Source organism: Bacillus rossius, chromosome 1 (assembly GCF_032445375.1).
Source record: "Bacillus rossius redtenbacheri isolate Brsri chromosome 1, Brsri_v3, whole genome shotgun sequence".
Lineage (NCBI taxonomy): Eukaryota > Metazoa > Arthropoda > Insecta > Phasmatodea > Bacillidae > Bacillus > Bacillus rossius.
This window is the reverse complement of record NC_086330.1, coordinates 92,582,188-92,610,155: the sequence shown is the minus strand read 5'-3', so window position 1 is coordinate 92,610,155 and position 27,968 is coordinate 92,582,188. Positions and strand designations below refer to the sequence as shown.

Below are 27,968 nucleotides of genomic sequence, written 5' to 3'. Positions count from 1 at the left end.
TCACATGTGCTAGAATTGGTTTTGAGTCATTTTTTTATAATTATAGTGAGATGGCGAGTAGGGAGAAAAAAAGTGAAGTGTGGAAACATTTTTCTATAAACTAGAGTGAACAAAATAAAGCAACATGTTTACATTGTTAAACAGTAATTTCTCGATGCAACCCTATGTGATAGTCGATAATAATGCTAGTTTTCCGCAACAAACACGTACCCATTGTAAATTACAATTATTAGACTGTAGTTCAAGTTGTTTACAATAACAAATATAAATAGAAGTTAATTTAATTTACACTTTGCAATGACTTAATAGTGTATTTTATATATATGTATACTGTTATTATAACTGTATTCTCAATTTTACCTAATCTTGTTATTAAATTTACATGGGAATAAAATTTTTTGTGTGAATTATTACACTTAAAAAAATTTGTTCGTTATAATCGGTAACCGAATCGGTATCTGCCGATTATTGCTCTTATAATCGATAATCGAATCGGTAATCGGTAAAGTCATATCGGTGCACCACTAGTTATAAGCAAAATGAAAATAGCATTGAAACTTATGAGGTTAACGCGGGTTGCATAGTGCCTCTGAAACACTGGAGTGGCCTCTTAAGTTAATTTCTCATGCTTCACATATTTGTTTATTTTTACCATTTTGGTAACTGATCGGAATAATAATGAATGATATATACAAAATAAAACTTTCACGTCTTCTATATCATGGAAATCTGTGCCTGGTATGCCATAATGTAAGAGTACTAACTGAACCAGTTATTTTTTAAAGCGGTTTCATTGATTAAAGAAAATATCTCTAATACACTAAATATGAGAAAACCCGCAATGGTCCATTGTCTTAGAGTACGTAATAGATAGGCCTAACCTTTGTGTTTGGTAAAAAAAAAAACAAAAAAAACATTAAGACAGAATTTAGAATTTGAAGTAAAGTTAATTCTGGTTAGTTAAAGTATGGGGTACCGGGCAAAGGAGGAGAATTACAGTTCAAATAAATTAAAACGTAGCGAACCAAACATATCAAAGATTAGTGGAATCTGGCACTTCTTCATACGAAACAAGCAAATGCAAGAATGCACAACGTGCCACAACGTTCTGAAAACTCCAACAGGAACTTTACTTCAAATCAAATTTCATGCATTTTTGAAAATTTTTATTGTTACTAATATATCTGCAAGGTTACTATTTTATTTTTCCATTTCAATTCACATTTAGGCCTTGCTACTCGTAAGTAAAATGCAACGTTAATATAAAAATTATTCCATTCAAGCTTTAGTGGGTGATTCTGTGAAATAATAATAAAAAACTTTTCGAAACAATATTATTTATAAAACAATTACATTTTATAACTTGTTTTTTATTATTCCATAAGAGGGTATTCTGATACTTTAAATAGTTTACCATTTTAACAAGCGGTTATGTTTAGTTAGATACATTTAAAATTGTGTAAACTTTGTTAGGTTAGCTTTGATAAAAAATACTGCGAAATCATGTCAATTTCGAAATCATGTCAATTTCATTGGTTAGGTTAGCTATATTAAAAATTCTATAAAATAATAAGGACAATTGGTTATGTTAAGTTGGCAACATTTTAAGTTGGGAAATCTACACTAACCAGTGAAATTATTTTATATTGTATTTCAATTTAGCTAACCTAACCAAACCAACCATCCTTACAAGATCACAGATTTGTAATTTATAAACCTAACCATTTATTAAAATGGCAAACTACTTGTAACCTATTTGAAGTATCACAAGAGAATGATTATTTGAAGTATCACAAGAGAATGATTAAAAAACATATTAAGAAAAAAAAAAAAAAGGATTTTGCAATATTTTATGTTCTCCCAGAAACGTGGATCTCTATCAGAAAAGGTTTTTTTTGCTTAGTTTACCCATCTTTATCTTAGGTACTGCAACCGCTCTAATCAACCATCTGCAAGAAACACAAGAATATGCCCTTTACACTTCTCAGCAGATTAAGATCACTACTGGCCAGCTGGAAAAGTTTTCGGAATAAAGCAAAGAAAAATCTCATCATACTTGATGCCAAAGTGGACCGCCAGATCAAAAGAAATGTGGTTGCAAGTTTATTTCAGTCTTTCAAGGCAGAACTGAAGACTGAAGTACAGTCAAACCTCTATCTATCGAACTCGCATGTATCGATTGTCCGTGTTTATCGTATACTTTCTACGGTCCCGGCAAAATTGCCATACAACTAAGGTTAAAAAAGTCCGCTTGTACCGATGTTCGAATTATCGTTTTGTCCGCATTGATCGTTCAAAATATGTGGTCCCGTCACTATAAATTATAATAGATGATCGTTTAACCATAAAGATTTTGCAGAAATAACCATTTCTTAGAAAGAAACCGTCATAAAAACAGTAATGATAGTATACAGTAGTAAATATCACCTTAAATCTGCAGCCAAGTAATGGAGCACGTAAATATGAAGAAAAGACAAATGAACAACAACGTACGAAGAAATATGGATGATGTACCATAACTACAGTACAAACCCAATTGTTATCCTAAGATAATTACCATAAAAAGAACTAAAGATTCTTTGTCGATACCATAATTACTACAGAAGCACGAAAGCTACCACATTTGCACTCTAGTTACCGTAACAACCGAGATGTCTATTTACAGTGACGGTGATGTATTTATTTATGACATATTAAAATTAAAGAACATTATTGAAAAAAAGGATGTTAAATTTTTATATGTACGTTTGGCACATGTTGCGAAGAAATAATGCGATCTGAAATAATGCAGTACTACTACGAAAACTGAAAAGGGTACTCGTGGATTTTTAGGTTATGGCAGTCTCTCTCGTTTTTCAGTAATATCGGCCGAAAATTAACAAGCGTATCGGAAGTCGGCAGAAATGCCGATTCAATTAAATATTGGCAAAATCGGCTTCTTCAGGACAGCTCTACATTTGATGACATGAGTAAACATATTTCAGACTTCAGGATATTGAAAACGACTTTAATTTCCATGTAGATTTATTGTGCTTATGTTTTTTTTTGCAAGTGTAAATTGAATTAAGTAAAATACTTCCATTTTTATTTATTTTTCAACTGATTTAACTTTAATGACAAGTAACTGACATATTTCTGACACTAATTTTGAGGTTAAATATTATTTTTTAAAAATTCTTAAGAGTGAAGTCCACATCTATTGAATGTCCGCATCTACTGAATTTTTTTGTTGGTCCCCTGAAAAACGATAGATAGAGGTTTGACTGTACATGAAGACATGGGTAATGATGTGGAATCTTTAACAGGACATTTATGTAATGGTTAAATCTGAGTTTAAATAAAAAATGCAAAATTACTCTATGTCAGAGTCTCACAGTGCAGAGAACATCAAGGTTATGCTCAAAAATATTTATCCTGAAAGGGAGATTTCTCTGACCTACCGTGTCTGTAGTAACTGACAATGCTGCTGTGAATTCTATGACATAGATTTTGCCCATTCTTTACAACTTAACACTTATTCATGATGCAGAAAATATGATGCTGGGACTAGAGAAAGTATTTATAAAAGACCGCAAAATTGTTGGGTATTACTCAAGAAGCTCCGTAGGAAGACAGTCTTAAACTGAAGCAACATCTGATGGAATTTGAATCTGTCCTTGATGTTATTCAAGATGTGGAAACGTGAAAAGATTGTTAGTTTTAAAAGAAGCTTGCTTCAGACCCTAACTACAGTATCAAAAGTATCAGCTAATGAATGAAAGCTCATTGGTGGGGGCTGTGTAAGTGTTAAAACCAATTTCTCAGACAACACAAGAAACAAATTCTGAACGCTATACAAAATTGGGACTGGTAATACAACTTTTGCAGGGGATATGCATTATGTGTTACGAAATCATACACAACACTAGCCTGGAAGTTTGTTCGCACAGAATTTGTGCAAAGTTCTAAAGTCAAGATTTCCTTAGTAGAGAAAGACACACTGTACCCATACCTGCCAACACCTGCCAACTTTTTAGAAAACTTTTAAATTGGGAAAATGTATCGTAAATCAAATGTGGCAATTTTTTTAATGCTTTATGTGAAATTATTTTCTATTTTTCTATTCCATTTGGTTTCTGCTAATGGCCTAGAATGAAAACCTCATACAGTCAATATTGTAAATGTACTGGGAAACTAAACCTATCCTGAATATGCCAATTTTCACAGCATGCATATGAAAAGCAAAATGATCAAGTACAAAACAAAAGCAATAGTATTCACTAAACAAGATTACTTAAAGACATACCTTGCTATATCACATGTTTGTTACATATTTCAGTCATCTCCTGATTATCATCCTTGATGCAATTTTAAGACTGAATATGCAGCAGTTGCCTTCTTTGCTTTACCTAATAAATCTGAGGTAAACCTTTGTTCATAACTAACACAATTCCCAGATTTCAACACAGAAATAGACTGCAAAGTTTCAGATGACATGGAAAACCTAAATTGGGTTCTGTTTTTTTGACCATACTGAAAATGTGCTCATTATGAATTACTGTGGGAGATTGACAGAAATGATAGCATTATCTTTGACAGTCTGTTATACTTCAGGAAGCCATCTACTCCACGAACTCTTGATAATACTGCTACTTGCCTCAGTGTCTGCAACCACGTCGGATACTCTCTTCCCATGTTTTTCACTTCCCTTTGATGGAACAGGATCATCTGCAGGTTTCTGGATTTCAGGGATCTTGTATGATGACAGAGAAATGGCATTACTTGATTTATTTGCTGCAGACACCTCTTATTTAAAAAAACTAAGTAATGGTGCCCACTGATCCATCAATCTTTTCAAACTTCTGCCAAGTGATAGCCATCTCGTACAGCCATGCTTCAAAAATGTTTTCGTCTCTTTATTGTGCAACTGTTGAAATTTCTGCAGGCTCTCTCTTTGTTTAACACTTTTCGCTAAAAAGTAGAATATGTCTATCAGGATGTCCTCTACTTTTAGTGGCAAACTTGCTAAAGCCTTCTCTGCTGCCAAGTTTATTAGGTAACATGAACACCCAATAACTATTATTTCTTCATGATTTTTCTTCAGCAACGCTGCAACACCATTCTTAGAACCTACCATATTCGGTGCATTGTCAGAACAAAATGAGACAATTTTTTAGAGGCACATCTTACGTTTTCAGCTGTGAATGCAACATACCTATTGCCTATGTTCTTGCCAGTCAAATCACCGATTAACTTAGGCACTGAGAGAACCTTACTATGCCCGGCAGTTATCTTGGCATCTGAGCTCCCTAGTCCTGTCTGTTGGGGAGGGGAAGGCGAAGAGAAAGCGATACCCTATTGTCAAGGTCAGCGGCCAGGTTTGTACTAGCAGAACAGAAAACATTCGGCACGTGACTTCCTACACTACGTAAGTCTGTATCCACGTCTGTGGGGGCCCCAGGGCGGTAAGGCCGTTTGGCTAAGAGCGCTGGGTTACCCAACCAAAAGTATGAAATCCTATGAATTGTACTTGTATTACAGAAGTGTAACATTGTGTAAATTGCAGTGGTTGTGCTCGAATATTTGTACTCATCTGTCAGGAAAAGTAACGAACTATTATCTAAACCTGTAAAGTTTTACTTTGTCCCATTAAATATACTTACGGTGTCTGCTAATCATTATGCTAACCAAAATTAATTGAAATGTTAACTCAGTAACTAGCGAAAACCAGACACGATTTATTTTGGAAAACTAGGTCACTTAGTATTTAAAATAAATTTAAAACTATGCTTCTCAATTCATTGTGTTCTCAATGTTAATTAAAACAAAAGTCTTACAAGAAAAAGCAAACGACCAAAACATTACGCAATTGTAGCTCTCCGCGCGAAAGCTATCTCACAGTTGATGACGCAGGAGCCACTGTAGCCCTTATCGTTATCCGGTTTCCGTACCTAAAACGTTCCATTTAGCGCTGGATGTACATTTAAGTAAACATGGAGCTTGTTATGTTATATTTGCTGCTTTAACTTCATGTCGTTTAGGAAACACCTGACTACCAACGTTAATGGCATTTAAAAAATGCTTGTGTATGTGTGGCTTTATATTTTAATGCACCTATAATCGATTATTTATTATAAATGTAAATACAATTTGCATTGTACTTCCACTTTAGAATGCATATTATAACCTTCAAAACCTCATATATATTATATGATTTGTTTAATGTAGGTGTGAAGTTCTCTTTCCATGATAATTGATTGTATTAGGTGACGAAAAACAAAATAAAGTTAAAATTAATTACTAATTTTACTATTCTTATTACTTTCTCTAGGTACTCCCGTTTTCCCCGTTCTGTCATTTCGTCAACGCTTCATACTCATCATTTCTCCACAATAGGCTATGAAGACCTTACTTGTTAATAGCCGCCCAACTCACACACACCCTAACTGCCCAAATATTTTACTCCACTATACACTACGTAACAGTAACGTAGTAAACATATATTTCCATTGTTTATTAAATACTTAAAATACCTATTTTTTTCTGGCGTAGTCTGTGGGTCATGTGGTCGTTCTTTGCTGACTTTACGAATCCTGACTATGGACCGTTCACTCACATCCGTGTACTTCGCTGCTCTTGCCGTCTGTCTCTGTAAAGGCTCGAGCAGACATTTATTTTTCGCTTCTTCATCAATAAACTGCATCACGGTTTTTATTATTTCCCGCTCTCCGCTATGTATCACATTACCGCGCCTCTGCGAGCTGCCACCTTCGCCTTCCATTTTCGGGTATACACTGAGGGGCGATATTTTCCTAACAGCCACTACACGGCTCTCGGCTACGTGTCGCCTGCTTACCCCCTCTTCTTTCTCCGGTCCCGCTGTCCCCGCACCCCCGCGCTGAGACACGCCAAGATAACTGCCGGCCACAGTACTAACTATTCTACTCTCATCATTATCAAAAAAACATAACTACAATTGGATACAGCTTTTCATCTGTACCATTACTTCCATCTGTGGCAATGGAAAATGTACTAACCTGCAAACATTTCACAACTTCAGAAGTTACATAACATGCCATTTCATTTAAAATACACGTTGCTTTCGTGCAGCCGCAAGCTAATTTCTTTGCTATTTCAGAGTCCGGGAACATCTTTCTAAATAATGCACCAGCGTGGTCTGCTGCATTTAAGAGGATTCATCACAGCTGCTAAAATTGTGTGCTGCAGGGTCTCGCGGTTCCAAGTCTCAATGGCGTAATTTTAATACTGAAAAGAAATAAAAAATTTTGAAAAATATAGAAAGGTATAAGGAAGGTTTCTATTGAATAATTTTTTTAAATTTTTGTGATTATATAAGTTTTATCCCGCATTGAAAGTACTGTTTCTGAGCTGTTTTCAGTGTGATTTTCAGAAGTTCTAATTGAATATTTCATAAATATTTTTCATTGGAAACATAGTGTTAACCTTATAAAATAAATTTCTTTCTGTGTTTTCACTGTCGTAATTGAGATATTTGATGAAAATTATGTATTTCTAAAGTAATGCACACATTGCTGGGCCAAAAAGATGATCGTCGCGCGGGAAACTGGGTGGGAGGCAGAGAAGGGAAGAAGAGGTGTAGACAGCGAGAGCCCTCCCCCCTGTGGAGCTGCTAAGCTGACCCCTGCTGGGCGCAGGACTCTGCCCGAGCCTGACAACAACAATAGGGAAGAGTGCAGGGGGTGGGGGTTACTACCTGCTGTGGAGCTGTCCCAAAACTGAGGTTCGCAACTCGCCAGAAGAAGGAAGTGTAGCTATCAATGGCTCGGAAGTCTAGCAAAGCCAGATTGTTTTTATCAGCATACAGGAAAAAGAGGCGCAGGCCAGAGGTACTAATAAGTCTGTATGTGTGTCTGTATTTGATAAACTATGTATGGTAAGTTTGAAATTGGCGGGCACATTCTGTGAGGTAATTCCTCTTGCAAATTTAATAATGTTTGGCCAATGATAAACATGATAAGATGTCGGAGTCATTGATAATCGAGATTTCAAGCGACTTCATAACAAATCAGGAACATTATGGTAATAATCAAGAATTTACTAAAATACTTTAAGTTATCAAATCAACTAGAAACATTTTAATAAATGTTCTTGTCTTCTGGATTCTAGCCGCGTCACAATGGAAGTTCTTTCCGACGTTTCGGAGTGCGTTGCAGCCTCCATCTTCAGGGCAGCAGCAGAAGTCGCTTCTTACCTACTGTTACTCTCAGTAACCTACTACCTACTGTTCGTCAGTAACCTACTACTTACTGTTACTGACAGTAGGTAAGAAACGACTGCTGCTGCTTCCCTAAAGATAGAGGCTGCAATGCACTCCGCAACGTCGAAATAACTTCCAATGTGACGCGGCTAGAACCCAAAGGCAAAGCAAAAACCGTGAAAGCGCGCGATATTTATTTTAAAGTGTTGTTTGATAATGTTAATATCTTTAACAATTAAAATTGCCATTCTGTAATGGTTTTATAATTTACTGTTTCATGTTTTTCTCTCAACAAATAAAATAAAGGGTAATAATACAAGTTTACAAAATAAGTATAATTGATTTATTTTTACATGCTTTATATTAGCTTCACCTTTATGTTTGTATGTTTGTAACCGACTCCTTTGGGTGCGATTTTGACCCACTTTAAACGGCCAGATTTCATTCAAACTTTGTAGATTTATCGAAGAACGATGACAATACACTAATTTGATAAGATTATTCCATTATTAAATTTGCAAAATAAGATTTTTGTCAATTTATAAAATTTCACAATATTTAGTAGGCTTTGTTTATATCGCGCCAAAGACAAACTGAAAGAAAAGAGTTCGCATTTCGCTCATGTGCGAACTATTTTCTTTCAGTTTGTCTTTGGTGCGATATAAACAAAGCCTACTAAATATTGTGACATTTAATTAAATGAAAAGTGAGAGTGGGTTATGATTATTGTGAACAATATACTTTCTTGAAGAGAATATTATCTATATTTGTAAAAATATGAAAACAAAATTCCCTGAAATAAGGGCTTTAAATGTTGTTTCTTTCGTTAAATAGAGAAACACAATTATGTATTTGTTTCATTTGACCAATTAACCAAGAGTGAAACATCATTATAAAACAACATTTTCTGCAAATATTTCACGAAACATGGAAAAATTGAGGTTTAATTTTGCTGTGAAACCAACAGCAGATGGGAAATCAAACACCATATGCATAACCTCAATAGCTACACCTGATGGCAGATTTTTGAAATTACACTCGAACACCAACCTGCAAATCTACACCAAACAGTTAAAAATATTCCAAACTATGCCAAAGTCAGCAAATCATTAAATAAAAGACATCAAACACGGAAAGTATGGATAAGTTTGACAGATGATATATAAAAAATATATTTGGATAAAGAGCAAAACATACAGTTTAAGGATTTTTACCTCGACGAAATTGAGGAAAAAACAAAAAGTGTTAAATCTATACCTAGTGGATCAAATAAAAAATTGGAAAAACTGTTAGAAAAATTTCTTGAAGAAAAAAAATCTATATCTGAAACTCAAAATTTAGGGAAAATTTGCATACGATTTCATGATTGAGAAATTCACGGGCAGAAACTCAAATGCTTACCAGTGGATTAAAGATTTCAAAAAAGAATGTAAATGTTTGCTAATCTAAGAAAACAAAAAGAAAATAGAAATTTTAAAACATTTCTTAGAATACTCCAGTGTAGTTTGGTACAACTGCATGCAAATGAAACTTACAGTGGAATCGGACCGGAACAAATGGGAGAAAATGTTTTGTGAGACATTTGAAAACAAAGGATGTCACCCATCAGATATGCTGACTTAGAATAAACATCAATGACTTCCCGAATATATTGATTTTCATAGCAGTATATTGAAATTATTTAGTACTGTAGTTCTTCAACACGATATATTGGATATATATTTTAGAAGCAGCCAATATCTACTCATCACTTTAATAGTAAAGTCATGTAATAAATAAAAAATTGAGCCACATCTAGAGACACTCCTGAGATAAAACAATATTTATCGATTTTATTTTAACTGCAGCCAATATCTATTCAAAAACTACTTTAATAGTAATTGATGTAATAACTATCAAGTTTTTTTTACATTTTTATAAAATTTCTTTCATACGTCGATAAAGAAGTATCACTTTAAATTATAAATAAACCAAACTAAAAAGTAGAAAATAAATAATAGTTTAAAAAAACTAAAAAACGCGCTTTTATAGAAAATTGAACTAAAAAAAATAGAAAAGAAATTTTAATAAAATTGAATTAAAAATATTGTAAAAAAAGTATTTTATTTAAAAAAAAAGCGTGGGGTGCTTTTTAATATATTATCAAAATGATAATCCTTCTACTCATATCTGTCAATAAAATAATTATAACTATTGACACCATGCACCCCACGCTTTATTTTTTTTAAAATAAAAAACATTTTTTACACTATTTTAAATTCAGTTTTATTAAAATTTATTTTCTATTTTTTAGTTCAATTTTCTATAAAAGCGTGTTTTCTAGTTTTTTTAAACTATTATTTATTATTTGGTTTAATGCAAAAGTGTCTGGTACTTTAATAAACGTTAATGATATACTAGCTGCAATACCCGGCCTTGCCCGGGCTGAACACAGGGCGTAGTTGGTAATTGTCTTCTTGATTTGAATGTCAAATGTGAAAATTAATTTAAATCACTTTCAGATCCCGACAGACGTTGTTCTGCCAGTTTATACTTATTTACCTGGTCTGTATGTAATTTAGACTTTATAAAGCAATATATAAAAAAAGCTAAAAATAAGAGATTACTAATATTGAAATGATTCCATTATCTAGCTAATGCTCGGCCTGCATTGCAATGCTTCATTCAGTTTTGTTTTGTAATATGTTTGAAGTAGTTCCACATATACAAATCATCTATCCATCTCTCTATATATATTTATCTCTATCTACATCTATATACCGTATTGGCCCGAATATAAGGCGACCCCGAATATAAGGCGACCTGCAGTTTCAGGAGGCCAAACAAATGTAAAAATAATTTTTGGTATAAATTAATGTGAAAATTCATTAGACATACATTTTGTGTTGATAAATTGTTTTTGCATTTATGTATAACAATTAATTTATATTTATCACATTACTTATTTAAAATAAGTTTGAATGGCCTACCCTAAAAGTCAAAAGAAAACAATTAGAAAATATTTACATTTTTAAGTATTACACTAGAAATCTTTTCGTATGTTTACTCTAATGAAGCTGCATAATTGTCATCTTCAGAGCTGTTTATTTGTCTAGGGCTCGTTCCCCGCCGTTCCACCAATGTGTGATTGTTAATTTTTCACAGTTTACTGTATCTACGAATTTAAAATTTTTACAATGGCTATTAATCCCTCTTAAAATACAGCATTTAACTTTCCGTTTGACTTAAGCTACATATTACCACAGAACAAGGCGTATTACTATTTAGTAGTGTGTTAAACATAAAAAAAGCAAACAAAGAATGCATCTTGCCGGAACAAAACAAGTGGCTAGCTGACATGATGAAGCATACGGCCAAGAATAACTTCGGTTACGTGACCGCGTATATTTGTCCATATTACTCTCTGACAGAGAGAGTCTGTTCTATGAATTTGAAAGAATAATCTATTATAATTATGAAAGGTTTTTACATAAATAAAGAGTGGATTATTAAAATAGCTTTTGAAGCAACGTACCAAATTCCTATTAATATGGCGTCTTCGTGCGTGTTCGGCAATGTTCGTTTTACAACAAAGAAATATTGTGGAAAGACAGTTGGCAGCCGTGAATTTCCAAACATTACATCCGAAATGTTTGTAAACGTAAACAATCGTTCTGAAAATAACTGTGATGTTTTAGTACAAATATTTCCGTTAAAAATCTGAAGAAAAATTACCGTAAATGTTAACACGCGATTGTACACAAAGTACAAATATGAATTGTGAAATAAAAGGTTGCCATTTTGAGATGCTTCAACATTCACGTTTTTACTCAAGAACAAATATTTTAATTTTCAACTTCAAACAATTGTCAATTACTGCAATATTAGGTGGATTTATGGTTTTTCCCCGTGTGAGGTAACAAAGTTTTAGTTAATATAAAAAATTGTGAACGTTTTGTTAAACAATGTTTCTACTGTAGCTTTCAGCTTGGAACTAATGTTTGCGGTTCTGACGTCTTGGGTGCGAAAATAAGGCGACTTCCAATTTTTGCATCTCTCGTTTATGTAAAAATGGTCGCCTTATATTCGGACCAATACGGTACATCTATGTATCTATTTATCTCTATTTATCTCTTTATAGCTACATATATACTTTCCACTATCTCTATATCTTATATATATAAGTCTCTATATAGCTCTATACATCTATAGGTATATCTCTTTATCTAACCCATTTCATTATCTATACCTCGCTCTATCTCAACTTATCTCTCCGTCTCTATCTCACTATATATATATATATATATATATATATATATATCTATATATATATATATATATATATATATCTATCTCACTATATATATATATATCTCTATCTCACTATATATATATATATATATATATATATATCTCAATCACTCTATCTCTGTCTCTCTTTTATATTTAAATAAATTGTGTCATGCATGCGCACTTATACAACAAAAACAGACGAAGTGTCGCTATATAAAAATAAATAAACACATATTTTGACACGATTCGTGCTCCAACTATTGAAAAATAGTTATACCGTCTCAGTAACCTTCATGGGCATGCGCATAACTAATCACCAAAATTTCATCGCAATCGGATGAATGGCATAGGAACGCATACGGCACAAACAAACGAAAATTAAAGACATGACAAACGCATCAAACGATGGTGCGTTTAAAATTCAAGGCAACTCTATCTATTGACGAAGTTAAGAACAAAACTGTTATTAGCGCCTTTATTTTGCTAGCCGCTGCGAACTCCACTAAGCGGCCTGGTCTCACCAAGGAGAAAAATATTAATTTGCCAGACCTTACTATGTGTATGATTGTGTGTCAGACATAGAGAAATGACACTCACTCACTATTTGTATGTCTATGACCTATGATTTTTTCTGTTATAAAATGAAATTATCACTTTTTCACTTCCTTAGGGATGGAATTTCATATTAATATGGGGTCTGTGTGTTAATCCAGGTTATAAGCTATCTGTAGGCCAAATTTCATTCAAATCCATTCAGTAGTTTTTACGTGAAAGAGTAACAAACATCCATCCATACTTACAAACTTTCGCGTTTATAATATTAGTAGGATTTTTTTTACAAACATTCTTTAACACAGATAATTTGCACAACTATAGATTGTGTTATTGTTATGTAAAGTGTATGGTTTGAATATTGTACACAAAGTCTTTTTCACTAGTTATGGAATTTATTAAAAACGTATAGTCAACAAAATTGTATATCTATTTATATGCATTTTTTACTTTCACAACTGCGTAGGCGATTTTTAAGTATATCTGTAAGAGAAGTGTTGTACCCGTTTCTATTATAAAAGGTCCGCAAATGTATTAAATCTAAATAATATGTTATGAAACAATGTTTTGACATATTTTTTTTATTTTGAATATAATTTTTAAATTTTATGTGATTATTTTTCATTTATCACATCAGGCATTACAGATACCTTATGGAAAGCTTTGAATGATTCACAGATTTATTTATTGTGCGGCGGTAACTAAAGATGATACAGAAAACTACAATCTGGTGCAGGGAATAGAAACTTTGGGACCTTCCCCCCCCCCCTTTTTTTCTTCTTCGCGGTCATCTTCAACCACTTTACCTAAGCCATTGTAAGACCTTTTCAAACCCCCCTGCACCCCAGACCACCCGCTGATTTTACAGCTCATCCTCGCCTGCCTTGCTCCCCACGGACTTTCTCAACCTTCCGCCCACCACGTCACGTACGAAGACTACCGAAAAGGCAGAGCAGAATTATTTTCCCTATGATGAATCCTCTTAATGCAATATTATGTTTATTCAAAAACGAAACAAAGCTTTCGTCACTTCCAACCCTGTGTGTGCAGTACCGGTGAAAAAGCTATCAATCTTCTTATTTTCTTCCTCAGAAAACACGTTTTACCTATGCTTAGGACACTTAACGTGTGTAGTTACGTCGGACCTACCTCCATGAGCAATACTAAAATCACACCAGCACACTGTGCAAAACACAAAAGTTTCTCCTTTTTGCGATTTCAGAATACACGATTATTCGTTGTTATATGCAGCACGGTAAGTCTGAATATATTTCTTGTTGGCTAGCTTACTCATGGTTCCCATCATGTAAATATAAACGAAAAAAAAAAACTGTTGCGTAGCACTACATTGGAACTACGAACAATAGTCAGCCATTTTGGACATAATATAAGGTACAAGGAACAAACCAAGGAGGTAGGGCTAACGTCACAATTGTGGTCCATTCCTCCGTTTAAGGAAGCACTTTTTCGTTGCGGTAAGTGGAAAACAAACTTAGACCGTCCAGTCCAAACCATATACAAATAACAATCTCTTTTTTTGTTTTCATTCCGCCTTCCGCCGGTGCGTCGGTAACATGGCCGGTACAGTAAAAGTTGGCAGGTATACATGGCCAGTACAGTGAACAGTAATAATCCACCACGCAAAAATAAATCCGTAAGATTAAAAGACGTCGTAAAACAGTATTAAAATCCGTAAAACTAACAGACAATCCATAAAAGTTGGCAGGTATGCCTAACTATAACAATTTTTATTAGTTGACCAACAGTTTTTGTAAATATCTTCTCTGTAAAATTCCTTGGGGTTACAATTTTGGCTTGAATACTCACCACATCACCACCATGCAATCTAACCAGCAGTTATACAATCACAATTGTGTGGTTACCTATACAGTGCTGCCAACCTCTGAACACACCCATCAGTAATCACAGTAATGCAAATAAAATATGCGTAAATCAGGAGCGGCAAAATTTCATCCCCCAAGTTAATTGCAAAAATTCAAAATTGTCCGCATACACTAATGCATTCATAAAATTATAAAATACATTTTCAGGTATTAACATGAAAAAATAAAAATTGAGCTTAATACACAATCACAAGGCTATGTTAAAACAGAAATCTAACACATCCATACCTTTTTACATATCACTGCGACTGGTAAGGAATTTCCCAGCAGCATGTTTAGGTTCTTTGAGTTCCTTGTTCGTGAATTTTTGTCCAAAATGTAACTACTTGATGAAACATAAAAGGCCCACACAGAAGAATGAAATGTCTGGTTATCATCCTGGCTTGTTGAAGCTTTTAATTCTGCTCTACACTTGGCGGCAATAACTAAATCTGTATCACATTCCTACTCGGCGAGATATCGATATTCGACTACGTGGGCGCGCTCTATACGGGAAGCAACATAACCAAACATGAATAATGCGCTGGCTACATTTGTATAAGCGGTACGCCGCGGTTAACGCAGACAATAAGATAAAAGGAAATACCGTTTAAAAACGTCTTTAAAAAAAATTTACACGTCAGACAACTTTGTATTTCCGTTAATTAAATAAATAAGTGGTAATGACAGAATAAATATTAGATTTCTACTTTAAAACACATCGTTTTATATGGAAAAGATACCTACACAAAGTGCTCGGCATCTACTAGCGGGACCAAAAACATCATGCGACGTTTACGTGAGAAGTTTTTTTATCCCAATTTTGACAGCCTAAAATATGGTTGCGACGATTACGCGCGTACAACCATTATGCGATAAAACACGGTAAACTGCGCATGCGCAGCTCAGCGAACAAAGAGAGCCAGCCGGCGGCTACGCCGCGCCGTAACAGCAGCTGACCAAGTACAATGACCTTTCTCCGCATACGGCGCGCTATTGACGGTAAATTTCCATCAATTTGCGGCCTTCTTTTAAATTTTTTACTGTGACGCAATGTGTATGTAGCCCGTATTTGATATAAACGCAGCAGGTTGCAACTGTATTTTAATAAACTTTAACGTATTTCTTATACTTTCCATTTTTTTTTATATTTTGCCTCATTTTTCACGGTTTCTGAAAATCTGTACGTACGATCGAAGTGTACGTACGAACCGGGGGCCGTACGAGCGAGGTTTTACTGTATTACAATTTTATGTGTGTAGGTATTCAAGTGCGTATAATAGCAAGAAGTCATGTAATTTATCTCACAGAAATTAAATTATTGAATGTCACATTATTTCCACTTTTCCTGTATTCTTTTACGTTTTTCAGAAAAGTATAAATGTAAAGCGTTACAAAGTACAAATGGTAAGCATTTGATTTTTTATATCAGTTTATTAAAAAGTTTGAATTTTTCCCTCTTCTACATTTTTTTGTCCTGCTATTAGAAGTTTTTAGTTATAATATTGTTACGATCGCGCTTGGCTGCAGTGCATGGCATCGCCGCACTCGTTCGGCCTGTCTGCGCCCCCTTCCACCCGCATCCTCTCCCTGGTATCTCGTGTCATACTATCTCGCTACATCCTGACCGTCGCAGCGCGCACCTGCCTCAGATCGGGTTACTTAAAAGAGGCCGCACTGCGGAATAAAATGACTCAGACGCCTTTATCGGCGTTCTTAGAGCAGCCACCGCGTCCTTCGAGGACTCACGATGCGTTTCTGGGCATTTCGACGGCGAAGGTCGCGCGATATCTCGGAGACATGCCCGATTGTTCTGGATGGGAACCCAAGGGCTATTTAAGGAGGTTGGGCCGACCTTCGAGTCAGTCAGAGAGAGAGTCGGAGTGGGGAGTTCTCCCGCGGCGGAGTTTCCGGGCGATAGTGCCGCGGGTGCGGCAGAGTGGCGAAGTCCTTGGACGAAGGTTCCAGGGCAGGGAGTGAGTGAGATCAGTGGAGTCGGGAGTTTCCGGGCGAAGTCCTTGGACGAAGGTTCCAGGGCAGGGAGTGAGTGAGATCAGCGGAGTCGGGAGTTTCCGGGCGATATATTCGCGGGCGCGGCGGAGTCCCGTGTGAAGTGGCGAGCGAGTCGTCGAGTGGGATCTCGGCGAAGGGTGTGACGGCGGCGGCGAAGTGCGGCGACGGAGTCCCGCGGCGGAGACCCACGAGGGGTGCTGCGGCGAGAGTTGCGCCGGAAGTGCGGCCCAGCGAGGTGTGTGAAACGAGTGACTGGGGAATTGACATTTCTTTACATGTAATTAATTATCTGCCATCTTAGAAGATTAATTGTAAGTGACAAGTAGTGGTAATAAATAAAACTGTGTGTGGAATAAAATCTATTAATTGGGCTATCCTTACGAACCCGCAAGGAAATCGTAACAATATTCAAGGTCTCTAGTTATTACAATCAAATTTTAGGAAATAAAGAGAAAAATGAAATCTGCCCCCAATGTTCAAATGGTAATCTTTTTGTACAGACTTTTAGCACAGCTAGTCAGGTTTTAAAACAGTGTTTTTACACCAAAATTTGAACAGTTTTATAGTTATTAACACCACAATAGGCCAATTTTTTTTATTAGTTTTAGATACAAAAATAATGCTATCTTAACATGATTAGGCAAAGCAGCAATACAGCAAAACCCCTTATTTGCACTTTTCATGGGGACAAAGTAAAAAAGTGTAAACAGCAGGAAATTGTGAATAAAGGAAAAAGTAAAAAAAGGAGTACAGTTTACCTTATTTATTTTTTTTCCTTTTGTTTAATAGCACATACTATAATGCAGGTACAAACACACTAAAAACAAATTTTACTTTAGTATTTAATCAATTATTAATTTACCACATTTGACAAAAATAAAAAAAGAATGAAAGCCAAAATGTTTTTCTGATTACTTCCTAACAAAAATAACTGAAATTTTCCTCTGCCTGCTTTTTTGGCTGTTCAAGGAGATTTGCCTCTCCAAATTATAAATACAGTTGCAACCGGCAGGGTTTATAATAGGGATGGGATTTTCGAATCTTGGATTCGTCGAATATACTGAATCCTATGGATTCGAGGATTCGTACGATCCGAGGTGGGTTTTTAAGAGTTTTAGGTTGTAATATCAGAGTATACCTTGTAAGGTATCTTGTAATGTACTGTAATGTATCTCGTAATGTTTTGTAATGTATCTTGTAAGGATTGTAATGTCAGACTATACCTCCTAAGAGTTTGTAAAGAGAGCACACAGCACTGCGGAGGACAAGGGTCAAACCCCCTCACGAGGCAGGGGAAGGACCCAGTGGATCTTGGTGGGAGTTGTTGCACACGAACCCTGGAAAGCGTTGAACACGGCCCTCATGTAAGGACAAGGGGCACTCCTGTGCCGCCTATATAAGAGAGCTCCTCGGCCAGTTATGGCAGTTCTCCCGGCAGAGCCGGGAGCAGTAGCCACTAGGGGAATCGTGGTAAGACATCCCATGGCTAATAAGCACCTCTTGGAGCATCGTGGTAAGACAGCTCATTAATGGTGCTCTCCGGAAATCGCGGGGACATAGGTGAATCGCTCTAACGCATCCCAGGCAGTGTGCGACGTCTGTACTCTGTGGAACTGTCTGTCTGTACCAGTCCGTGTCAATACGTACCGTGTATTCAAGTGAAGTTGTATAAGAATTGGGAAAACGACCTCACTAACAGCATAAATTGTAGTATTGTGTTATTGCACTTAATTACCACTCCCCCACACTACCTTCAAGCAAGGTGGAACTGTACGAATATTCCCAGCCGCTCGGGATAGTACAAAGTAGTAATTGAAAATTGTAGTGCTGGGCGAAGTTCGAAAATTTCGAACCGAACCGAACCCTTATGTTCGGTTCGAAACCTCTTAAAATATATTGAAAAAACCGAACGTTCGTTTAAAAAAAATTATATTTTTCTAATTTTCTAAACCCCATTTCAGACCATTCACAAAACAGCACAACTAAATTACATTACTTGTAATCTTCCAACTTTTATCGCATAAACGTCGCCTCAACAGTTTCAAGCGCAGACAAAATAAAAAAATATTAATCATTGCATAACTCGCAAAGCATTTATTCCATTTAGGCGCGCTTTGTTTTTTGTTTACTTTAGAGAATTTTGTATGCATTTCTCGTACTACGTAATATAAACTATCGTACAAATGCCAAATTATTGTATATTATACCTTTAACTATAGTGCGTGTACGAGAAGTGTTGTAAAATCACCAAAGATTGCGTACCCCATACGTTAAACTAAAGCGCATGTACAAGAACTGTCGTATTTCAACAAAACTAACGTGATCAAGTTAACATAAGACAAATGCGGTAGGAACTAGGAAATGATTACGTAAATTACGTATTTTAAATTACTGGGATGTATTTATTTTCTTTGGCCTTTTTGGTTATAACAGTCAGGTAGTGAAAATATTAATTTAATCTTGTGTATTAAAAGTACTGGTCCAGTAAATTTTACAGTACGGTACTAAGTTGACTAGCGTAGTCGCGGCAGCCATCTTTATTTAACGTGTTTTCTTTTTTCCGACGCAAATTTCTATAACCACACTTCTTACGTTACGTTTACAATATTATTGTTTTTTAAATTGTGATTTGCGATGAGCAGGCTTACGTCGTTTAAGTTTACCAAATGGAGAAAAGATAAAGATGACCCAGAACCACCCCAAAAAATGTCTAAAGTTTCTTCTGACGAGCAGCATTCTTCCAAGAAAACAGCAACTGCAGTCAGCGGGTTTCATAATGTAGATAGGTAACTTAATTCACATTCGACTTTTTTTTAATGTCCTATTAAAAAGTTTTACTTATTAAAAATGTTAGGTTATGTCTACCACAAAAATATGTTATGTGGCCTTATGCTGAATGTTCGTCATCTTTATAATATTATAAATTTTTTAATGAAGGTTAGTGTACACTAAAAAAGGAAGATAGTCTTTTTGAAATTTAGATGGAACTTCTTCATGAATTAAAAATTGGTATATATATAAGCTAAGCTATATAATGTTTTAATTTTACATATGGCTGGAGAGCCTTTCTTTCTCACCACTCAGTTGAAGACTAAAATGCTGGTCATCAGTTCATTTTAAATCAAAACAATTATTTCTGAATGAGGTTCGGTTTGGCTCGGTTCGAAATTTTTTTGCTATGGTTCGAATCAGTTTGGTTCGATTCGAAACCAGAGAACTGAGGTTCGTCCAGCTCTAGACAACTGTATACCTAAACTATATTATAAAAGTAACGGAAATATCACAAACATAAGATAAACTATGCTGCATTTTGTCAATTAGCATAACTACTCAATCATTTCCAACCTTCAATAATATAACATTGCAGAAAAAAAGTACCGTATTTACTCGCGTAAAGGCCCCGCCCGCGTATAAGCCCCCCTCCTTGTATTGTAAACATTTTTGAGAAAAAATTTAAAAACCGTGTTTTTCTGGGTTTATCTGAGGGCAGGGCAGCTTGGCATGCATCAAAAGACAAGCCATGTATTGTGGGCGGCGGGAGGTGATTTTGTTAAGCGGCAGTGATACAGAGACTGGTATTATAGTTTGTCCGTTCTCAGTAAGACCGACGTGAGGGATGCCAGACGTAAGCAGTTAGTTCTATCTCAAACGACATAAAGATAAAGAAAGCTGGACTCGCGCGCTGCCGCTGTGTTGATGTGGAGTGTTGTCAGAGAAGAATAGGGAAAGTGAAGGAGGAAGGGAAGTGGGTCAAGGATTCTAACACTCCTATGTCTGGTTGGCTGGCTAGCTGGCAGGAGGGAGGTTAAGTCACGCCTCTGCCTGTCTCCCCTCCTGGCGCAGGGCTGCCTCTGCCTCCCCCCCCTGTAATAGCGCTGCCTCTCCAACATGCGGAGTCGATGCCTCTCTCTCCCTCTTGTGCGTCGCTGCCTCTCCCCCCTGCGGAGTCGTTGCCTCTCTCTCCCTCCTGCCGAGTCGCTGCCACCCCCGGCCAACCTCATTCGAACAAAGACGGACGACTTGAAAAGAAAGATATATTTTTTCCTCCAAATTCGCCTATAAGCCTCCTCCCCTTTTTTGGAGTCAAAATTTGGGAAAAAAAGGGGGGCCTTTACGCGAGTAAATACGGTAAATTTTTTTAAATGGTGTCTATTATACAAACGTATGTTATTGAAAACAAATGAAGGATTAATTTAACAGAGAATTAGACAGATGCAAACTTACGTGTGTGGTTTTTGAGGTAATTTGTCTCCATTTTATATCATGTGTATACACTATGCACTTATTTTATAATTTTATAAATACACATGTGATTTTTTTTTAATACATAGACCTATGTAATTTTTTAAAATAAATGTGATTTTTTTTTAATAACATGTAGTGAAGTTTAGTGTGGGACTGGGATTCGATATTCGATGAAAAACACTGAGGATTCGAACTCGACCAAAATGTGGATAAAAAAAAAAAAAGGCCGCAAATTGATGAAAATTTACCGTCAATAGCGCGCCGTACGCAGAAAAAGGTCATTGTACTCGGTCAGCTGCTGTAATGACGCGGCGGCGCATGCGCACTCTATGCTCCGCCCAGACTCATGACCTGCCATTAGCAGCCAACCAATAGATACGAGCTAAGCGGAAAAATATATAAGCTCCATCTCCCGTGTACCAATTTTATCCAGTTCTAATACCAGTTGGTATACGCACCAGTTTTCTCGCTACCGTGACATGTTCAAGTTTACGTTTATCGTGATGTCTTGATACCAATAATTAATTATTTACGATCCCCAGAAATAAATGGTTAGTTTAAAAAATATGCGTCAACTGTACAATAATTCCGAAATTATAAAATACGTTTAAAACAGTTACCAAGACTCCGCTCATTTTATCTTGTGAAGTTTATGTCACATATCAGTATTTCGCCTAAGTTGTGACATAAATACAGTATCAGAACTTACAAGCAGCCATATTTGTACATTCGTAAGTTTACGTTTTTCCCTCGTGCATTTTAGGTTGTCTCCTGTTATAATTACTCGTACTTTTACAAGCGTAGGCTTAAATTATTACATGTTTAGAAATAAAAGCAACTTTTCATGTTATAAAATATATATATTTTGAGATTTAAAATGTTCACTGCCGACTATAAACGTTACGTTTTTCACAATGTTTTTAGGCCTACTAGCTCCACGGTATTTTCTGGTTGTTTATGGTTGTTACGTGACGTAAATAGCGGGATGGAATCAATTTTTGAGACGTAATTCGCAGGAAAGTATTGTATTGGACTATATGGGAACTAAACGGGACCTGAAGAATACAGTGCAAATAACGGGAAAATGTAAATCAGGGGTTTCGCTGTAATTCCAAAATTAAGAGACAACAATTTGATTAATTTTTAACAAAAAAAAAAAATTGTAATGGACAGACAGAATACTAATTTTAATGTAAATTGACCTGTGATCCTTCAGATTATTTAGAAATTAAATTACTTAACATCAAGCATATTAAAATCACTATAAAAAAAGACATACATACCCAATGGCAGACCACAGCTCGCTTGCTCATTTGGAGGGATGCCTAGCTGCGAACAAAAAATACTTATTTTTGAACCATCGAAAAAATGACAAAAAGTGATTTGTAAAACAGATCCCATCAGAAATAGAAAAAAGCAGCCATTAATGTTATTCATGAATTATCAAACGGTAATTTCTTTCATCATGCTCTACACATCCACAATTTTTTTTATAATAAACTATCAGTGAAGCACAAAAATAAAATGTTAATTCGAAGGAATTTCAAAATTTTCAGAACATTTTTAGTACAGTAGAAAAAGCATTCCTTTCAAGAAAAGAATATTCAAAAATCAATAACACAATGTTTAGAAATGTTTTACTAAAAAAATACAACCATTCTAATATATTTTTTTAAAAGGTCAAATTAGGTTTGTTAAGCAAAATACACAGGATAGAATTTCCGAACTGCTTGTGCCTTATTTTAATAACACTCCTTTCAGTCAGTTTTATTTACTTTTAAGTTGGGAATTAAAAACCAGTAATGGATACTAATGATTTATGTCCTGCGATACTTCATATTATATAATATAGATATAAATTAAATATTAAACACACAGTTGAACCAAATTTTAAAAAGTAACCAGGAAATTATAACTAACAAATAAGAAAATGGAAAACCACTAAATAGGTCACAGATTTATAGGTTTTTATACATTAAATAAAACTATATTATCTCACATTACGAAACCAATAAACCCACCAAATCTTATAATTCACTATTGTTGAAGATAAAATTTTCTGTTCTTGAACAAGAAATTTACATTTTGAAGAATCTTAAAAATGTCCAATATGACTGCTGAAATTTTTTCATAAATAATTTTTGGGCTTGGTGTAAAACACATTAAAATTAAATAATTTTAGATTTTTAACAGAAACATAGCTATTGAATGAACAACTTAATTTAAAACGATTGTTTACATTTAGGAATAGAAAGAGGTTACAAGCATTTCTGTTGGAAGTAGCAATGTTTGAAAATTCAGTGTTATCAACTGTCATTCCATATTTTTAATGTGGTAAAATGAGCATCGCCGAACATGCACAAAGATGCTAAATTTATAAGAATTTGATATCTTGCTTTGAAACTTATTTTAACAAGGGCCCAGCAATCCTCTAGCTAAGTAAAAATTTACAAATTATTTAATCATAATACATTAGTGTAAAATGTAAAAATAAAAAATTGAAAATTTTGGCATACACCTCACTAAAGTTTTGTTTCATACTGGTATGGTTTATAGTATAAAGAAAGTAGGCTGCTTACAACAGCAAACGAAGCTGCTGTGATCACACTTAGTAACATATAATAAATAAACTAAACTATTCACAGTCAACTTTTACTGTCTTGTCAAATCTCTACTGATTATTTTATACTACTTGCAGCACTGCTGCAATGTAAATTGCAGGAAATGCTTTAGCAACGTGGGAAAGTAATGCATTAATACTGTAGGAAAAATGACAGTTGAAGTAAAAAATTAACATCAATCATGGAAATTTACTTGAAGATGAAATTCACTATATTAATATAACAGAAAAAAAAAAAGAGACAAACATACCCAAAGGAAAGCCACAGCTTGTTTGCTTACTTGGAGTCATGCCTAGCTGTGGACAAAAAAAAACCCTATTTGTGAATAATAGAAAAAGTGACAAAAAAATATTTGCTAAAACAAATTCCATCAGAAACAGAAAAAACAGCAGCCATTAAGGTTTTTCATGTACTGTCAAACGGTAATTTCTTTCATCACGATATACACATTTAAAAAAAACTACATAATACAGAAATGCACAGAAAAATTTTTAATGATACTAAACCGACAAAATAAAATTACCTGGAAAAAAAAGAATTCAAGAAAAAATTACATTTTTAAGCACAAAATAGACTAAATTCAATAAAAAAAATTGTTAAATGCCTACAAACCACACAAATTTTCAGAAACAAAACTTCCACCATTAAAAATTCATACCTCTTTAAAAAGTTAATGTTTTAAGCATAATTCATATTTTACTATAATTTACTATTACAATAGATAGTGTCGATATCCACTTTTTACCTGGAAAGTATTCCGAAGTTAATGAAATTTTGATATGTCATTTGGGGGTGCTCTGACATGTAGAATCTGAGTTTTCGACTTCGAGGACCCTGTGCTAACTTCGGGGGGGGGGGGGGGGGGGGGGGGGATGGGGGGGGGGGGGGGGGACCTCGACATTTTTCACTAATATCTCGTACGATAAGCATTTTTTGTGAAACATATCGTGTTACAAAGTTATAGAGAAGAATTAAATTTTCTTTAAAATACACTGTCTCACTTTTTTTCGACTTAATATTAACCGAGATACAGCCCGTCAAAGTTACAAAAAATTTCTCATAATTAAAAAAAAGCAAAAAAAAAAAAAGGAGTTTTTGCCCAATAACTCTTTATTTTCACCATTTACAGGTAAATAATGTACTTAATCATCAATATCAACAAATGAAAAATCTTATGCACATCAGGTATCCAAACACTTTGATCGCTTTGGTGCTATTGGCAGGTTTGTGTCGTCGTCGTCATTGCCGTCGCCGTCGTCCATTACGTCTTCTTTCTAGGGCAACATTTTCTGGAGGAGGTTGGCCTGATCGTCGCATTCGTCGTCTGAGTCCTCTTCATTGATGTTTGAATCTGGAGAGTTCTCGCAAGTGGTGCCAACGCAGTACTTGCATATGGCAGAGCACCTGAGTCCTGCCTTTTTGCAGCTGCAGCCTCCAGAGGTGCATCCAGTGGTGCACTTGCAGCTGATGATGTGGAGCACCTTCTCTGGAGCAGCGTCCATGGTTGTGGTGATGGGGACCACACCTATAAACAGATTAATCACTCACTTAATACATGTACTTTGGATTAGCACAATGAATGAAGGAATAGGAAATCGTCTGTCAGTGCTTAAAACTTTAAAATGTACATCTATATCATGACAGACATGTTGTCAACATGCATAAAATACTAATCTCGTTTGGTCAGGCTCCATCCCCAAGCAGAAGGCAACTTCTGATGAGACCTCCCTTCACTTCCCATTCACGTCTGGACTTGCAGGTATGTCATGAAGAAGTGATACTTGGCAGCATCTCTTGTTGGTGGCAGTCTGGCAAGTTGACATTTTGACTTTGCCAACATGGTTGAGAATGTGCGTACCTCAGGTCGTTTAGGTTGTCAGCATTGATAGTCACTCCATACAGTATTACAAGGAATTTCTCCCCAACTTCGGCGATTTGGTTAGGCGTTGCCTCGGGATCTTTGAACACCTCCAACATTTTCGAAAGCCAAGGATACTTATTGTACTCTTGCATCACCTTCTTCTTCCCAATTCCAAAGGGTGCTGAGGTGGTGTCACACCCACTTATTGCATGAAGGAACAGAATATCTTGTGGTTCATACTTAAAAGAATGGGATGAATACAGAACAGTGGGGGTGTTACCTTTGCCACTCTTATGGAAATATATGTTATCTTTGGTATAACCTAATGCAGTGAGTAGCACAAGGAGATCAATGTCCTCCCCTGTAATGGTGACACTGTCAAAATTGTCAGCTGCTGAAACAGCTGTCTCTAAAATCATTACATCGGCATCTTCTAATGCCTGGTTTACTTGGATACCCTTGGCTTGCATTTCAGTCTTCAACATGGTGAAGAAGTTCTTCTTGTTGGTGTCATTGGAGAGAAATTTCGCCTGTGAAATTGTACTGATAGATGTTGTCTTTAAAAAGACAAACTTCGTTGATGAATGCAGCAATGACCGCCGATAACGTTCTACTGCTTTGGTGCTTTGGTAGCTGATCCCAACAGGATATCAATAAAAAAACTACAATGACATTGCTCCCAAAGTGCCTTTGAACATAGTCCATGTAGTTTTGGCATGACCTCCTGAAATGTGGCTTCATTTGACTTACTCCAGACAACTTTATGAAGCAAGTACCCACCATCAATGACATTGCATTTTCTGGTGCCAAAGTCCACTTGTTCTTATATAGGACTGAATGTCATAAACATCATTGACTTTCTGCTCTTGTACATACCTTCTTCTGTGAATAGACATTGGGAAAGGGGCTAGCTCATATTCGAACAAATTCCTGAGGTCAGCCTCTGATTGCTTCATGATGCAAACTCGTTGGAATAGAGTGAGTGGGTCTATTGTGAACTTTTTGTCCTTGATTTTAAGAGAACAGGAAACAGATGCTAGTGTAACCACCTTATCCTTCTGCTTCAATTTCAAATCTTCAAAATTTACTTTTTCTAAACATTTCTTCAAGCAGGTGATACCAATGGATCGGGCTATGTAGCAGTTTACACCTTCTGGAGCAACAGCTCCTGAGCTGATTGATATAAGCTCTTGGGTCTCAGGAAATGGTGAATGGTCAGCCAACCAATAGCTGAGTTTCTTGATATCGCCATTATCCCTGGCAATGCGGGCAGGCCTCATTTCCACATGCTGGTCAGTTGTCTCTGAGCGTACTCCACAGAAAACTTCCATCTGCTCATTGATGCTTTGAAGGCAAAGCATGCCCGCAATTCATCTGGTCTATTGTGAACTATTTGTCCTTGATTTTAAGAGAACAGGAAACAGATGCTAGTGTAACCACCTTATCCTTCCACTTCAATTTCAATAGCCCTATTAAATGTATAGTAATACCATAACTAAGATATGTTACTCCATAGTAAATAATACATTAGAATATCCCGCATATTGTTTAAATCTGATACTGAGATTAGTGATAAATTTTGTTAAAAACTTCACTCGAATATTACTAAATCTTGTACAAGCACACTACGATTGTTTCAATAACACAAGAAAAATTATTACATTTTTTAAAATAAATAAATAAATAATTGACATTTAAGTAAAAGTAGTGCGTAGTTTTTAAACTAAAATTTAAGACTTACCCTTGACCGTCGACTTTGTTTAAAATTTTCACTAAAATAGCTATAAGCCATTTTTTAGTCCCGACATCTTGTAGAAATTTTAACACATGCACTGTTGGTCCGTTCGTATGAATTCCTCTGCGATTTGCACACTCACTTGCAAAACCTTTAAAAATAGATCTTTGTAATATTATTACAGAAATATTAACACAGAAATGCACAATAAAAACAGCTAAACACTAAAATGAAAACTGCTGACTGCCACAGAAACCATAACAGAACAGCAAGCGAGGACTGCCTCCGTTTAGGCAGCAGGGCGAAGGGTCCGGCCCTCACGCCCTTAACTTTCCCCAGCGTTCAGGCCTTCTATTGAATCGGTGTTGATAAGGCTCGCCCAAACACCTGGCCCTGATTCAGTTATGTTATACCTGGGCAAGGGGTTATGAGAGTTCATTCCATTGTGCTGACTTCTCCAGTAATCCCTTACGTGCAGAAGGGTGTACAATGTTTGGGTTTTTGGCATGAGAGACGGTTTTTGAAAAGCATTTCTCAAATTGGAATAAGACATAGTATTGACTTTGGA

General features: G+C 35.6%; 1 protein-coding gene across 9 annotated transcripts in view; it reads right to left on the bottom strand.

Moving 5' to 3' along the window:
• Nucleotides 1-27,968, bottom strand: part of LOC134540035 (hrp65 protein-like) — a 286,028-nt gene that overhangs the window by 39,001 nt on the left and 219,059 nt on the right. For 6 of the 9 annotated variants that reach the window (XR_010076400.1, XR_010076399.1, XR_010076397.1 and 3 more), the window contains exons 13-14: nt 24,055-24,100; nt 22,467-22,512 (exon numbers count right to left, since the gene is read on the bottom strand). The gene's annotated coding sequence lies outside the window, so the exon portion shown is untranslated. The remainder of the gene's footprint in view (nt 1-22,466; nt 22,513-24,054; nt 24,101-27,968) is intronic. The other 3 variants (XR_010076396.1, XR_010076395.1, XR_010076404.1) reach the window with 1 other exon arrangement.